General features: G+C 42.7%; 1 protein-coding gene across 1 annotated transcript in view; it reads right to left on the bottom strand.

Moving 5' to 3' along the window:
- Positions 1-16,703, bottom strand: part of bard1 (BRCA1 associated RING domain 1) — a 251,067-nt gene that overhangs the window by 190,975 nt on the left and 43,389 nt on the right. The window lies entirely within an intron of this gene.

Genomic DNA, 16,703 nt, shown 5'->3' on the forward strand with positions numbered 1-16,703 from the left:
CTCAGGTTGGAGGAACAACACCTTATATACTGGCTGGGTAGCCTCCAACCTGATGGCATGAACATTGACTTCTCTAACTTCCGTTAATGCCCCTCCTCCCCTTCTTACCCCATCCCTGACGTATTTAGTTGTTTGTTTTTTTCTCTCTCTCTGCCCATCACCCTGCCTGTTCTCCATCTCTCTCTGGTGCCCCCCCTCCCCCTTTCTTTCTCTCAAGGCCTCCCATCCCATGATCCTTTCTCTTCTCCAGCTCTGTATCACTTTCGCCAATCACCTTTCCAGCTCTTAGCTTCATCCCACCCCATCCGGTCTTCTCCTATCATTTCGCATTTCCCCTTCCCCCCACTACTTTCAAATCTCTTAGTATCTCTCCTTTCAGTTAGTCCTGACGAAGGGTCTCGGCCCGAAACGTCGACAGTGCTTCTTCCTATAGATGCTGCCTGGCCTGCTGTGTTCCACCGGCATTTTGTGTGTGTTGTAAGTGTGAGGTGATTCATTTTGGTATGTCAAATATGATGACAGAATATAGTATTAATGGTAAGACTCTTGACAGTGTGAAGGATCAGAGGGATCTTGGGATCCAAGTCCATAGGACACTCAAAGCTGCTGTGCAGGTTGACTCTGTAGTTAAGAAGGCATACGGTGCATTTGGCCTTCATCAACCATGGGATTGAGCCAAGAGGTAAACTTACAGCTATACAGCACTCTGGTCAGACCCCACTTGGAGTACTGTGCTCAGTTCTGGTCACCTCACTACAGGAAGAATGTGGAAACTATAGAAAGGGTGCAGAGGAGATTTACAAGGATGTTGCCTGAATTGGGAAGCATGCCTTATGAGAATAGGTTGAGTGAACGCAGCCTTTTCTCCTTGGAGCGACGGAGGATGAGAGGTGACCCAATACAGGTGTATAAGATGATGAGAGGCATTGATCGTGTGGATAGTCAGAGGTTTTTTCCCAGGGCTGAAATGGCTAACACGAGAGGGCACAGTTTTAAGGTGCTTGGAAGTAGGTACAGAGGAGATATCAGGAGTAAGTTTTTTTTTTACACAGGAAGTGGTGAGTGCGTGGAATGGGCTGCCAGCATCGGTGGTGGAGGCAGATACAATAGGGTCTTTTAAGAGACTCCTGGAAAGGTACATAGAGCTTAGAAACATAGAGGGCTATGGGTAAGCCTAGGTAATTTCTAAATCAAGTACATGTTCTGCACAGCACTGTGAGCCAAAAGGCCTATATTGTGCTGTAGGTTTTCTGTTTCTATGTTTCTATTTTTTTAAATTTGTTGAGACAAAGCTCAGAATAGATCCTTCCGGCTTTTCGAGCTGCAACACCCAGCAATCCCCTGATTTAACCCCTAGCCTAATCATGGGACAATTTACAATGACCAATTAACCTGCTAAGCAGGAAACTGGAACACCCAGAAAGGAAACACATAGTCATGGGAAGAACATACAAACTCCTCACAGACAGCACTGGGAAATGGCAGCACATTGTTTCTTAGATAAAGGGCCACAAGTTTCCAAGTGCGGTCTGACTAATGCCTTATAAAATCTCAGCATTACACTCTTGCTTTTATATTCTAGTCCTCTTGAAATCAATGCTAACATTGCATTTGCCTTCCTGACCACTGACTCGACCTGCAAGTTCATGTTTAGGGAATCCTGCACAAGGACGCCCAAGTTCTTTTGCACCTTGGATTTTTTAATTTTCTCTCTGCTTAGAAAATAATCTATTCCTTTATTTCACCTACCGAAGTGTATGACCATATACTTCCCTACACTATATCCCATCTGCCACTCCTTTGCCCATTCTCCTAATCTCCCTCTGCAGCCTCCCTAATTCCTCAACACTACCTGCCCCTCCACCTATCTTTGTATCATCTGCCAGCTTAACCACAAAGTCATCAAATCTTCATCCAAATCCTTGATATGTAACATGAAAAGAAGTAGTTCCAACACCCACCAAAGGGTGATTTATCTACCTCCAAACCTGTCAGCTTCCTAAGTACATTCTCCTCAATAAATGCAACTAAACTCACTTCTGCCCCCTGACTCTATTGAATTTTTGGCATTCTGCTAGTGTCTTCCACCGTGAAGACAGATGCAAAATACTTATTCAGTTTATCCACCATTTCTTTCCTCCCATTACTACCACTCCAGTATAATTTTCCAGTGGTCCGATATCCTCGATTACTTCACTGTTACTCTTTACATATCTGAATAAATTTTCAGTATCCTCTTACATTACTGGCTAACTTAAATTCGTATCTCAGTTTTTCCTCTCCTTTTGGCCTTTTTAGTTGCCTTGTTTTTTAAATCTTCCAAAATACTCTAACTTCCCACTAATTTTTGCTACATTATATGCTCTCTCTTTTCCTTTTCTGCTGTCTTTGACTTCCCTTGTCAGACGCAGTTGCCTCACTCTCCCTTTAGAATACTTCTTTGGTATGCATCTATCCTGTGCATTCCAAATTACTCCCAGAAAGTCAAACCATTGCTGTTCTGCCATCATCCCTGCTAGTGTCCATCCCAATCAATTTCAGCCCCTCTGATGCCTCTGTAATTCCCTTTACTTCAATGTAATACTGATACATCTGACTTCAGCTTCTCCCTCTCAAACTGCAGGGTGAATTCTATCATATGATCACTGTCTTCTAAGGGTTCTTTTACCTAAAGCCCCCTAATCAAATCTGGTTCATTACACAACACCCGAATGAGAACTGCCTTTCATCTAGTGGACTCAACCACAAACTACTCTAAAAAGCCATCTTGCAGGCATTCCACAAATTCTCTTTTTTGGGATCCAGCACCAACCCGATTTTCTCAATCTACCTGCATATTGAAATCCCCCATCACTCGTGTAACAATACCCTTTAACATGCCTTTTCTATTGCTCGCTGTAATTTGTATTACATATCTTGTCTACTATTCAGAGGCCCCTTTATAACTCCCACCAGGGTCTTTTTACCCTTGCAGTTTCTTAACTCTACCTACAAGGATTCCACATCTTCTGATCCTACGTCATTACCGTATAAGAATTCGATTTTATTTTTTATCCAAAGAGCCACCCTACTCTCTTAGCCTACCTGCTTGTTCTTTCAATACAATGTGTATCCTTGGATGTTAACCTCCCAACTAGGATCGTCTTTCAGCCATGACTCAGTGATGTTCACAATGTTGTACCTCCCAAACTAACTGCACTCACTACGAGATCATCTGCCTTATTCCATATACTGCTTGCATTCAAATACATATAACACCTTCATTCATCACCATTTTCAAATTTTCCCCCATGTTATACTTCAACTCATACCACTGACTGCAATTTTGCCCTATCATCTGCCTGTACTTCCTCATAGTCTCACTACATACTGCATCTACTTGTAACCAGCTGCCCCATCCTCAGCCCTATCACTCTGGTTCTGTACCCTCTGCCAAATTAGCTTCAACCTTCCCCAACAGCACTAGCAAACCTGCCGACAAGAATATAGGTCCCTTGCAGGTTCAGGTGTAACCAGTTCATTTTGTACAAGTCATACAGTACCTTCCCCAGAAGAGATCCCAATGATCCAGACATCTAAAACCCTGTCCCCTGCACCAATTCCTCAGCCACACATTCATCTGCCAAATCATCATATTTTTACCTTCACTAGCATGTGGTAGACAGCAATCCAGAGATTACCACCCTGGAGGTCCTTTTTTTTTTAGCTTTCTACCTGATTCCCTATATTTTCTCTTCAGGATTTCCTATTTCCCATCTATGTTGCTGCTACCATGTACCACAACTTCTGGCTGTTCACCATCCCCTTTTAGAATGATGTGGACCCAATCTAAGACTTCCCTGACCCTGGCACCTGGCAAGCAAGATACTATCTGGGTTTTTCACGTCCACAGCATTTCCTGTCTGCTCCTCTGACTATGGAATCCTCTATCACTACTGCACTCCTCACCCCCTCACTCTTCCATTTGAGTCACGGAGTCAGATTCAGTGCCAGAGACCTGGTCACTGCAGCTTCTCCCTGGTAGTTAGTTTCCCCCCCTCACCCCACCTACACGAACAGTATCCAAAGCGATATACTTAATACTGAGGGATTCAGCCACATGGGTACTCTGTACTGGCTGTCTATTCCCTTTCCCTCTCCTGAGAGTCATTTAGATACCTGCCTCTTGCAAGTTACAGGTGACTACTTCCCTGTAGCTCCTATCTATCATCATCTCATTCTCCCATATGAGCTGAAGGTCAAGGTGCAGCTCCAGTTCTATAATATAGTCTCTAAGGAGCTGCAGCTCAATGCAATTCATACAGATATAGTAATCAGGGAGACTGGAGGTCTCCCAGAGCTCCCACATCTCACACAATGAGCATGCCACCAACTCTCGGCCTATTCTCAGCATACTAGCTATGTCCTAATACAGAAAGAGAGAGAAAAAAAACTTGCTAGAAACTTACTTAGAAGCTCCACCTCTGCTTGCCTAAACCTTTTGAACCAAAACATCCCACTCCAACAATGGCCGTTCTGCATATACCTCCCTTCTTTTTATTGGCTCAAATAATACCGAATCCTGGCGAGACTTATTCTTTTCAAATGGCTCCTGCCTTGCAACTATGTCTCTTTCTCACTCACTATTTCAAATTATGACTCACTCCTGGCAAGACATGTCATTTTCAAGTGGCTCAGATGCATCAGTGGAGTAAAGGAAATTACAGAGGCATGAGAGAGAAGCTGCCCAAAGTTGATTGCAAGGGGCAAACATGATGCTAGAACAGTAATGGCTGTAGTTTCTGGGGGGAATTCAAAAGGTACAGGAAAGATATATACTAAAGATGAAACATTCTTAAGGGAGCATGAGGCAACCGTGGCTGACAAGGGAAGTCAAAGACAGCAAAAAAGCAAAAAGGAGGGCATGTAATATAGCAAAAAATAGTGGGAAGTTAGAGGATTGGGAATCTTATACACATGAACAGAAGACATCAAAAAAATAAACAGGACAGAAAAGATGAAAAATGAAAACAAGCTAGCTAATAATATCAGAGGATACCAAAAGTGTTTTCAGATATATAAAAGAATAAAATAGAGGCAAGAGTGGATATTGAATTGCAAGAAAATGACGCTGTAGAGGTAGTAATGGGGGTCAAAGAAATGGCAGACGGAAGTATTTTACATCAGTCTTCACTGTGGAAGACACCAGTAGAATGTCAAAATTTTGAAAGAGTCATGGGGCAGAAGTGAATGTAGTTGCTATTACTAGGGAGAAGGTGCTTGTGAAGCTGAAAATCTGAAGGTAGATAAGTCACTTGAACCAAATGGACTTACACCTCAGGGTTCTGAAACAGGTAGCTGAAGAGATTGTGTAAGCATTAATAATAATCTTTCAAGATTCATTATCCTGGAATGGTTCCAGAGGACTGGAGCAAATGTCACTCCACTCTTTAAGAAGAGAAGAAGGCAGAATCAAGGAAATTATAGGCCAGTTAGCTTAATTTCCATGTTTGGGAAGATGTTGGAGTCCATTATTAAGGGTGAGGTTTCAGGGTACTTGGAGGCAACAGAAGTAGGCCAAAAACAGAATGGTTTCCGTTAGGGAAAATCTTGCCACGCAGATCTGTTAGAATTCTTTGAGGAAATAACAGGCAGGATAGACAGTAGATGTTATTTACTTGGATCTTCAGAAGGCCTTTGACAAGATCCCACATATAAGAACCCATGGCATTATAGGAAAGATACCAGTATGGATAGAAGATTGGCTGATTGGCAGGATGCAAAAGGTCATAATAAAGGGGTCTGTACTGGGACCACTTCTTTTCATGTTATATGTATAATGACCTGGGAAAGGTTTCCCTGCTAATGTAATGGTTTCTCTGTAGCACAGTGTGTGGGTTATGATGAGAGATAACAGGGATTTGGAATTGGACGGTCAATGAGGGGAAATGCTTTTCTTTCTTGTGTGCCTGAGCAAAGGTGTTGCAGTCTTTTGTTCAGTGGAAGATGGAAAGAGAAGATGCTAGTGCAGGCAAGTCATATTCTGCAAGATGTGGACTTGGAATGGGGTCAGAAGTCAACACCTAGTGGGAAGATTGAGGGAGAACAAACAGACGGGAAAACCGTGAGCTCCAACATTGCGCTTTTGACTGTTTCATGAGAATGGGCCCTTTCTCTTTTTCGTTTCTTTACTAATCCTATGGTCAAATTTAAGAATTATAAAGCTCAATCGTCTAATTGCATATTGTGTACTGGTTGTTATTTCATGGTACTGATTTGTAACAGGAACATATCACGCAGCATCCACACAAACAAGATTACTCAAGTTTGGCCGGGCCAGAGGCTGCCTTCCCCTAGATTAAGTCGCTAGCCGAACCTGAAGGTAACAATTGTGGGAGGCACTGTTCGGGATTGATTTTGTTGGATGCTGTGTGATTACCCTGAGCATTGAACCAGTGGGGTAGATATTCGTACTCTGGATGAATCGTTAATTCGCCTGTTAAGTACTGTTAAAGTTATGATTGTGAGTGGAGGTTTGACAAAATGGCAGGCGCAGCTCTCATTTTAATGCAGACCAGCGCTGACGTAGCAGTAGCTGGGGGCGGAGATTTCAAAGACAGGGTTCTATCATTTCTGAGGAGTGAGAGGAAGGAGTGGTTGGATTTGGAATGTCTAAATTAGTCCCCATCCTCCAGGGAAGAGTTTGAGTTAGTATCTGCCCTTACCTCTCTGGCAAATAAATGGAAAAATGCCCAGGTTCAAAGTCCCAACTATGGCAGGCTCTGCCTATTCTCTGGAATAACACCCAACCCTAACAGGGAAGAGGAGTATGAGACTTAGGGGAAGCAGACCTCTCAGTTGTTAGATGAGTGGTAGTGCTCTGATGATGTAAAGTGACAGAGACTGGTTGAGAGTCTGAGTGGGTGGGCTGCTGACATTGTGAGAGCCATCAAGTTGCGGTATCCCCTAGCTACAGCTGTCGATTACATGAAAGCACTGGACAATGCCTTTGGCACAACAGGGAGCCCACTGGAGCTCATGACGGGGTTTCAGAACATGTGTCAGAAGGGGGAGAAGCTTTCTGTTTATATTTTTCGGCCAAAGAGGCAGCTAAATTGCTGCGGCGCAAAGGGGTCATTCAGGCAGCTGAGGTGGATCAGTTAAGAATGGACTGGATAGTCAAGAGCACCCGGTCCCAGGATCTCCGACAGTCTCGTAAGATGCGCCCCCTCCGTCTTTTGTTGAGCTGCTCAGCAGGATGACCCGCGCATCGATACCATTTGGTCAGCGGTCAAAAAGGGAGACATGGATCAGGCAGAGAAGACGAAACATGCGGTGGTGCCTCCATTACTGAGAATGGCCTCAGTTGGAGCTGCGGAACCAGATCCTATACTGGGTCACGTCACCCCTGGACTGGCTTCGTGTTGCCAGCTGATTCAGCAGAGAAGTATCGGAGGATTGCGTTGAAGTCACTTCATGATGATTCTGGACATTTGGGAGTTGAAAAGACCTATGGATGGCTCAGAGACCAGTTTTACTGGCCCCAAATGAAGTTGGAGGTCAAAGAACGCTGCAAGTAGTGCATTCAATGCATATGGTGGAAGACGCTGCCTACGTGGGTAGAGTAGGTAGAGTGCAGGGCCCCTGGACCTGGTGTGTACGGAGTTCCTGTCAAAAGAACCCAATGCCAGCAACCCAGCGAATGTCTTAGTCATCATGCTCCACTACACCAGATACACACAGGCTTTTCATACCAAGGACCAGAGGGCGTCCACAGTGGCCAAAGTGTTATGGGAAAAGTATTTCATTTATTATGGCCTTCCCAGGTGGATACATAGTGATCAGGGACAGGATTTTGAGAGCAGGCTCATCCATGAGCTACTGGGCATGCTTGGAGTTGAGAAGTTGAAGACCACACCCTATTATCCGCAGGGTGATTCCCAGCCCGAGAGTTTTAATCGGGCCTTACTAGACATGCTTGGGATCTTGGAGATCAGCAAGAAGAGAAGGTGGAGTCAATATATTGGACATCTGGTCCACAGTTACAACTGTACCCGAAATGAAGCTACCGGGTAATCACCATACTATCTGTTGTTTGGGCGTGAGGTGAGGTTGCCCATTGTCTTTTGCTTTGGGATTGAGAAGAGAGCCAAAAAGGGCTAATGAATTGGCTGGGGTTGTGGCTACCAAGCAGAATAAAGGAAATAAGAGGAGGTATGAACAAAAGGTGAGCTTCTCCCAACTCCTGCCGGGAGACAGTCCTCAAAAAGAATCTGGGGCTAACTGGGAAGCATAAGTTGGCTGACCGCTGGGCGGCTACGCCCTATGTGGTGGAGTGTCAGAAGCTAAATCTACCAGTTTTCCAGGTGAAACCAAAGGATGGGAATGGACCTGTTAAGACTCTCCATTGGAACCACCTGCTGGCCCTGGGACAAGAGGTGCAGGTAGACCCAGAGCCTGACCTGGAGCTTACACCTTGTAAGCGGACTCTGTGGAAATGTGGGGTGACTGCAGGGCCAACAGCAGGAGAGATTAAGCCAGCCCCCACTCCTGAGAGGGATACTGATTCGGAGGATGAGGACCTGGATGTGTGATATATGCTGCCTTTTGCTAACTCCCCATTGATTGAGGAAGAGACTCCCAGCGCTTCACCCGCTGAGTAAGGTGAAATTGGGAGGGGCTATCTATGGACAGCCTGGGTTGCAGCGGGATCCTGCAAGGGATGAAGCAGGACATGGGACACAGGGGTTCCGAGTTGTTGGTGGGCACGAGTAAGAGGCCAGGGGAGGTCTCGCCAGGTAGAGCAGGAGTATCCCCAAAAGTGTCGGAACCTGAAGAGTTAGGTGAGGGGGAACGGAGGTCTCGGAGAATTAGGAGACAATCAGATAGGCTGGCCTATGTAGCACCAGGGGAACAGAGTGTGACCCCTATTGTTTTGGGGAGCTATGTCACTGCCTTTTACACCTGGGTTGGATTTTGTCTTTTGCAGGAAGGGTTGGCAAATTATCTCAAAGTCAAGAGGACATGACTAAATTTGGTGGGGGGGGGGGGGGAGGAGAGTGTATCGACCTGGGAAAGGTTTCCCTGCTAATGTAATGGTTTCTCTGTAGCACAGTCTTTGGGTTATGACTAGAGATAACGGGGACTTTGGAATGTGCACTGGCCATTGAGGGGAGATGTTTTTCTTTCTTGTGTGCCCGAGCAAAGGTTTCGCTTTTTTTTGTTCGGTGGAAGATGAAGAGAGAAGAAGCCAGAATGGGCAAGTCATAGTCTGCAAGACGGATGCACTTGGAATGGGGTTGGGAGTTGACGCCCGAGGAGAAAAACCGATGGAGAATGAACAGACGGGAAAACTTTGAGCTCCAACATTGCGCATTAGGCTGCTCATGAGAATGGGTCCTGTTTCTTTACTAACCTATAGTCAAATTAAGAACTATAAAGCTCAATCTTTTAATTGCATGTTGTGTACTGTTCGCTATTTCATGATTCTGATTTGTAACAGGGGAACACATCACACAGCATCCATCCAAACAAGATTACTCAAGTTTGGCCAGGCCAGAGGCTGTCTTCCCCTAGATTAAGCTGCTAGCCAAACCTGGGGGTTACATATGTCAGTGATTTGGATGATAGAATTGATGGCTTTGTGGCCAAGTTTGCAGACAATACAAAGACAGGCGGTGGAGCAGGTAGTGTTGAGTATGGAGTCTGCAGAAGGACTTGGACATATTGGGAGAATGGCAAAAAAGCAGCAGATGGGTTATAGTGTAAGGAAGTATATGGTGCAAGGAACAAAGGAGAAGACTATTTTCTAAACATAGAGAAAACTCAAAAATCAGAGGTGCAAAGGGACTTACGAGTCTTTGTACAGAATTCTATAAAGGTTAACCTTCAGACTAGTCGGTGGTAAGGAAGGCAAATGCAATGTTGGCATTCATTTTGAGAGGACTGGAATACAACAGAAGGATTTGATGCTGAGATTTTATAAGACATTGGTCAGACCACACTTGGAACACTGTGAACAGTTTTGGGGGACTCTAAAGGGGGTTCATGAGAATGATTCCAGGAATGAAAGGGTTACTGTATGAGGAGTGTTTGATGGCTCTGGCCTTGTACTTACTGGAGTTTAGAAGAATGAGGAGGGGGATCTCACTGAAACCAATCAATAACAAAAGGTATAGACAGAGTAGATGTGGAGAGGATTTTCCTATAGTGGGTAAGTCTAGAACTACAGGGCACAGCCTCAGAATAGAAGGGCATCCCTTTAGAATAGAGATGAGAAGGTATTTCTTTAGCTAGAGGTTGGTGAATCTGTGGAATTCACTGCCATAGACAGCTATGGAGGGCAAGTCTGAGTATATATTTAAGACTGAGATTAATAGGTCCTTGGTTAGTCAGGGTGTCAAAGGTTATGGGGAGAAGGCAGAAGAATGGGGTTGAAAGAATAATCAATCAGTCACGATGAAATAGCAAAACCAACCTGATGGGCTGAGTGACCTAATACTGCTTCGTATGTCTTATGGCTCCCACCTTCAACAACATCTCTCCCTCACTTGCTACTTCAAATTATGACTCACTCCTGATGAGACTTGTTCTTTTAAATGGAGATTAGCAGTTTCTGAGACACTCAAACCTCCCCATCTGGCACCAACAATAATTTCATGGTAAAAGTCAACTAAATCATATTTCTTTTCCCATTTTGATATTTGGTCTGAATAACAAATGTACCTCTTGACCACATCTGCATTGATCTGCTGATTAGATATTTGCACCAACGAACAGGTATACAGGTGAAGCTAGTAAAATGAAATGAGGGTCTGAACTACTGCTGAGAACTGAAGTCAAAAGAAGAAAGCTGGAAATAGCTAGAAGCCTGAGAGAGATAAAACCTGAGTTAACATTTTGATCAATAACTGTAAGCAGAACAGTTTAACAGTCAATGGGAGTTTTGGTGAAGGGTGGCCTGTGTGCAGTGGACTGTCACAGAACTTAGTATCAGGGATTTTGCATATTGTGGAATATGTTAATGATTTGAATTGAAACATGGAACCCAAATTTAAAAAGTTTGCTGATGACTGAAGATTGGCAGTGTGATTAATAGATTGGAAGAAAATTTAGGCTGCAGTATGCTATCAAATGGTTGATTAGATGGGCACAAAAGGGCAAATTCAATCCTAAGAAGCATTAGGTAATAACGCTTAAGGAAGGCAAAATGTATTAGTAGAAGAATAGAAGAATTTTGGCTTTCATGTGCCTACATGATCGAAGGATGATGAGATGATTAAAAAGGTATGCTAGACACTTGACTACATCAGGCAATGATCTAATAAGAGCAGGGAGAGCATGCTATGGATTTTAGGCTACAGCTGGAAAGCTGGACAACACACAAATAAAAATGGGAAAGTACAGAGGAGATTAAAGTGGATATTACCAGAACTGGAAAATTATAGTTCCAAGATCAAACTGGACTGTTGATGTGTTCTTCAAAGCAATGGAGACAATTAAATGGAAAGCATACAATGCATGAGCATGAGAAAGGGAAATTATGGAAGAGCGAGTCAATCATTAGGAGAGATATAAGATTTTATGTAATTGGAAAAATTAAAGGGCAATTCAGGATAAATTGGATTCACTGGTACTAAGCTCTGTGACAAACCCCTGCACACAGGACATCCTTCACTGAAACTCTCATTGACCTTTACACTGTTGTACGTAAGCTTATCAATCTGTAATGTTAACTCAGGTCTTCTCTCCCAGCTGTTAATATACTCTGTATTGGCTTCACAGATCAACAAATCTCAAACATGAGTACACGATAGATCATTCCAAGAGTCGAGGCATGACAAAGAGAACAAACCCTAAAAAAGGGGGGGGGGGGGGGGGGGGAGGTGAAAGGAAAGATAATCAGACTTCATCTGCCCTGAGTGTGCCAAGGCCAATTCTGCTATTCTAATCACAGTGAATAATATGCAAGATGCAGTGACATCCTGCCAATTGCTCCAGCCACATAAGAAACTATCAAGTAACAAGCCTCTTCTACAATGTAGCTAGACGTATTCACAATATTTTAGTTTGCCTTCTACCAACAATTTCTATTCCATGAGAGGTCCCTGTATTTTATTCTCCCTTGCCATTCCACAATATATGGAGTAAGCACATGATTTGCAAGCTTTTCTGTGGTGCCACTGACTGCAATGCACATTGCTTTGTTGGCACTACTGGCCAATAAAGAGTTAATGGATGCAGCAGAGTCAAAAGGCAGTCATTCTCCGTAAAAAAGGAAAAGGACCTCAACATCCAAGTGATGAACCATCACAAGCAACACACTAAGCAAATTAATGCCAGCAATCTTCTTTCTGTTGTGCCACTCACAATAAAAGCATCATGATCAGCAAAACCATGGCTTCTGGTCTGCTAGCTCAATCCAATAACCACATGGCTTATAACTCTGGAATACACCCTGACAGGTGATTTCTATATTACCAGTTAAAATACAATACAGCAGACAACTGGCATGCTGAAGCAAGTTAGCTAAACCAACTTTTCTGAAGTGTCCTGCGTAACTTGGTAAAGTAGATATTACAATTCGACAACAATGTACTAGACTATCTCACCATCCCGAAGCAAAGGCCTTGTCTCGACCAGAGAGCAGCTGCTGAGCCCAAGGAAAAGGATGGAAGGGAAATGAGAATGAAGGAAGAGGATGAGGGTAAGAAGTTAAACTGAAAGGAAAGGTGCAATCCTTCAGCAAGGCTATGTATTAACAACTCATCTGATAATGCTATCAATAAACACAATCTCAGTCACCATGACCTTGACATTCATACAAATCATCATAGCCACTACATAAAAATAAAAGCCAATGTTAAATAAACATTCCAAACTAAATTTATAGATGAAAACATACCATTTTCACAAAACGATCTTAGCTATTTATAGCAATTGGTTCCTTCAAATGTCTGCCTTCTGTATAGCTACAGCTTGACCATGGTAAGGCTGTTGATTTTAGAGGAGGATTCTGCAGGAAGATAATCCTGAGCAACTTAATCAACATCTAGCTTCAGATGGCCTCTTCTTGAGATGAGCAGCGAGAATTTTTGGTGGGTGACAGCAAATAGCAAAGGCAGTGGTGGAGCCAATGTGGTGCCATATTGCTATCGTGAGAGAACTTGTGGTGTAATGCAAGCTGAGTCATCAGCTTGTTGAATCCACAAGTTCCATCCAATTCTTCACTGGAGTCCATCAGCTTTGAGATGTGCTCTTTGCAAGGTCGTGGGCAAAGTACTGGAGAGTTTAACATCGGTAGCTGAGCGAAGGGCGCTGAGTAGGCTAAGGTCAATTATGGAAAACTCTGAACATCCTCTACATAGCACCATCCAGAGACAGAGAAGCAGTTTCAGCGACAGGTTACTATCGATGCAATGCTCCTCAGACAGGATGAAGAGGTCAATACTCCCCAATGCCATTAGGCTTTACAATTCAACCGCCAGGACTTAAGAACTTTTTAAAAGCTATTATTAATGCTTTTTGAGATAGTGATTTAGATGCATATCATATTTTTTTTACTGAGTTAAGTATTGTATGTAATTAGTTTTGCTACAACAAGTGTATGGGACATTGGAAAAAAAGTTGAATTTCCCCATGGGGATGAATAAAGTATCTATCTATCTATCTATCTATCAAGGTGAATGCTCAGTGTTTCCATGTACTTTGATGTAGCATCCAGGCTTTGTCAGATCTCTCAATGCACCATGCTCATTAATCCCAAAGCCTATCATCATTCTTCTGTAGCTTGTTCCATCAAACTACTCATCTGAATCTTCTGGCAAAGAACTCATGCAGGAACTTGCCATCTGGAACGCTGGCATTTGTACCAGCTTTTTTACAAAATATGGCTGCAGACTAAAACCCAGTTGCTCACCAAATACCACTCCACACTCTAACCAAAAATTAAGTTACAAACAATTTTAATAACTGCAATTATTGTGCAAAGGTGCTTTTATCAAGTTAGGGTGTAGCTTCATCTTCACTGGCTTCAATACTTTCCACCATTGCCTATTTCAGTTGGCTGTGAAAAAATCAGGAAAGATTGTGGAATGGGAATGGAGATGCAAGGAAATTCATTTATGAGATCATCATCTATTGTTTCAGCCCCTTTGCTAGCCACAGTTTAGCAACAGCCACTGCAGATTAGTCTCTTCCATGCAGGTATAGTTATAGGCAAACTAGGCAATCACCTGCCAGTTAACTGTTGCTGTCACTACTAATGTGCTGCCTCATCTTGCAAGAGTGTTGTGTTAGTAGATACTGTGCAATGTGCCTGTTACAAGTAATTTCTGGGTTTAGGTCATTCACACGTAGCAAATGGCTTTGGCCACCAGTCTTCTGTTTATTGACACTTTTTAGGTTGTAACAATGCATTTCCTAAAAACTGTGAATACCAGCCCAGACCTGCTGGCATCTGTGGGATGAATGTAATCAGGTGTTAAGTTTGTATGTAGCTTCAAAAGAAAGCATTGTCTATACTTTGTAAATATGAATTGTCCTTTGTGTTTAGCAAACAAATATTGAGCCCCACGTTGGGCAGCAGACCTTTCCACCGAAAGCATCTCCGTCCGTATGATGCCTGCTGAACCTTGTTTTGTCGAATAAAGAAGCTGCTTTGTATCTACCAGTAACTCTCTCTCTGGTGATTTCATTCACACACTGGTGGCCAAAGCCATTTGCTACATGTGAATGACCTAAACCCAAAAATTACTCAACAGTGCTACTGTGGATGAAGAACTGTGAGTGCAGACAAAGTGTTAGGTGTGAGTAAAAATCATCTGTAAGGAGGGTCTGTCAAGCCTATGAATGATCAGTAGAAGCTCAGACCAATAGAGAAATGTGATCATGGTACACTGGTTCACATCATAATTAGCTCTGTCTGAACCTCAAAAACTGTCTGTGACAACTGAAGTTGTCCTTGTTGCCAAGGCAAGGGACAGCTGCACCAGTAAGATTTGAAGCCCAACTTGCAACATTTACAGAATTTTCTTTCACTAGTTGAGCACAATTTAGCATCTCACACACACATGCTAACATTTTGCAAAACAATTAGATTCAAATTTATTTATCGTATGTACATTGAGACATACAGTGAAATACATAATTTGCATTAACAACCAACATAACCAAGGACATGCTGGGGGCAGTCGGAGAGTGTCAAAGTTGAAAAAGAATGGATCTTTGCCTTGGAAAATGCTTCATTTTACACACTTCAAACTTTTTTTTTTGTTTAGTCATTAGATTACAATCCACTGCATATGCATTGTCCATGCATGTTATTTTCACCTGCTCAGCACTAAGCTGGAATACTGAATTCTGTTGAATTGAAATCTGTTCAAACAAATTTCAAACAGACCCAATTGTAGAGATCTTACCATACTGCAGGAGCTACAGCTGAATTGCAGCATAAACAGGTAAGTCACAAAAAAAACCTGTGGACATTGTTTGAAGTCCTGAATTGCAGACTAAACAGGTAATTCACAAAGAAAGCTGTGAATATTGTTCTGAGTCCATCAGGTGCTGAAGGAGCATCTGCCAGTGAAATCTAAAAAAAGCCTTCAGTGCATGAGTCACAAAGCATGAAAACACTTTGTCAGGTACAATTACTTCAAAGCAGTGAGAATTCTGTATCTTTCAACAATGTCGAGGTTGATTTTACATACATTCTTAGTCAATGGGTGGAAAACACAACTGTTAATATATTTTTCACGAAAGAAAATGGTCTCAGCCGTGGCCCAGTAAACCCACCTTAATCAGGTAATAGGTTAGACCCCATCAGTACATAATAAATTGAAAAGCAAAGAAATCAGTAAATGGTGTAAATTGAAAATGAATTTTTTTAAAATACCCGGATGTTAGATTATGGGAAGGGAAACACAGCATTCAATATTAGATTGCTGATGATGCCATCTGGAAATAACATTAATCTGAAGCCACTCCTACTATTCTGTTAAGATACAAAGGATCATGATGCCATTGAAATCACAGTAGACTTCTCCCTGCAGTCCTGGCCAACATTTCTCCCTTTAATCAAAATTACAATGCTGTTAGAGCTGCTTTAGATAGTAGCTGCCATGTTTCCTACATCAGCAAATACATTCAGACAGTTGTAAAGTGCTTTTGGAAACCTTATGATTTGCAGGGAGCTGGAGGGATGCAAACTTCTTCCAAAATGTTGTTTCAGGATTCTTGGATCTTTTTGGATGAGGGGGAAATCTTGTGGAAATGAGCAAGATGGCTTACCACTGTTGTACATCTCCACACTTCTCCAGATACTCAAGATATTCAGGTAACATAGACACACAAGGACAATTTTTTTAAAAATACACAGGGAAGGATTGTTTGAAGAGAGCACCATTAGACCTATACAGATGCAGTATATCACACTATTTTAGCTGAATCTTGCCTTCAGCCATTTAGTCAATTGAAATGTATGGTTCATTTCCAAAGTTCAACATTGAAAGGAGAAATGTAATCACACCGCTGTCAGAGTGTTATATCTAGCAAGTGATGAAATAATGTCATAATTTAGCCCTCGCCAGCTGTTTGACTTTGTCCTATGGCACTAGAGGCGAGGTGTGTTTGCAGAGTTTTGCTTTCCAGCACCTCTATCAACTGAAATATTGTAAGTCATTCTTATCAGGTCCTTACAAAGGCTTGTGTGCATATTGGGAACAATT

This window comes from Hemitrygon akajei, chromosome 5 (assembly GCF_048418815.1).
Source record: "Hemitrygon akajei chromosome 5, sHemAka1.3, whole genome shotgun sequence".
NCBI classification, from domain to species: Eukaryota; Metazoa; Chordata; class Chondrichthyes; order Myliobatiformes; family Dasyatidae; genus Hemitrygon; species Hemitrygon akajei.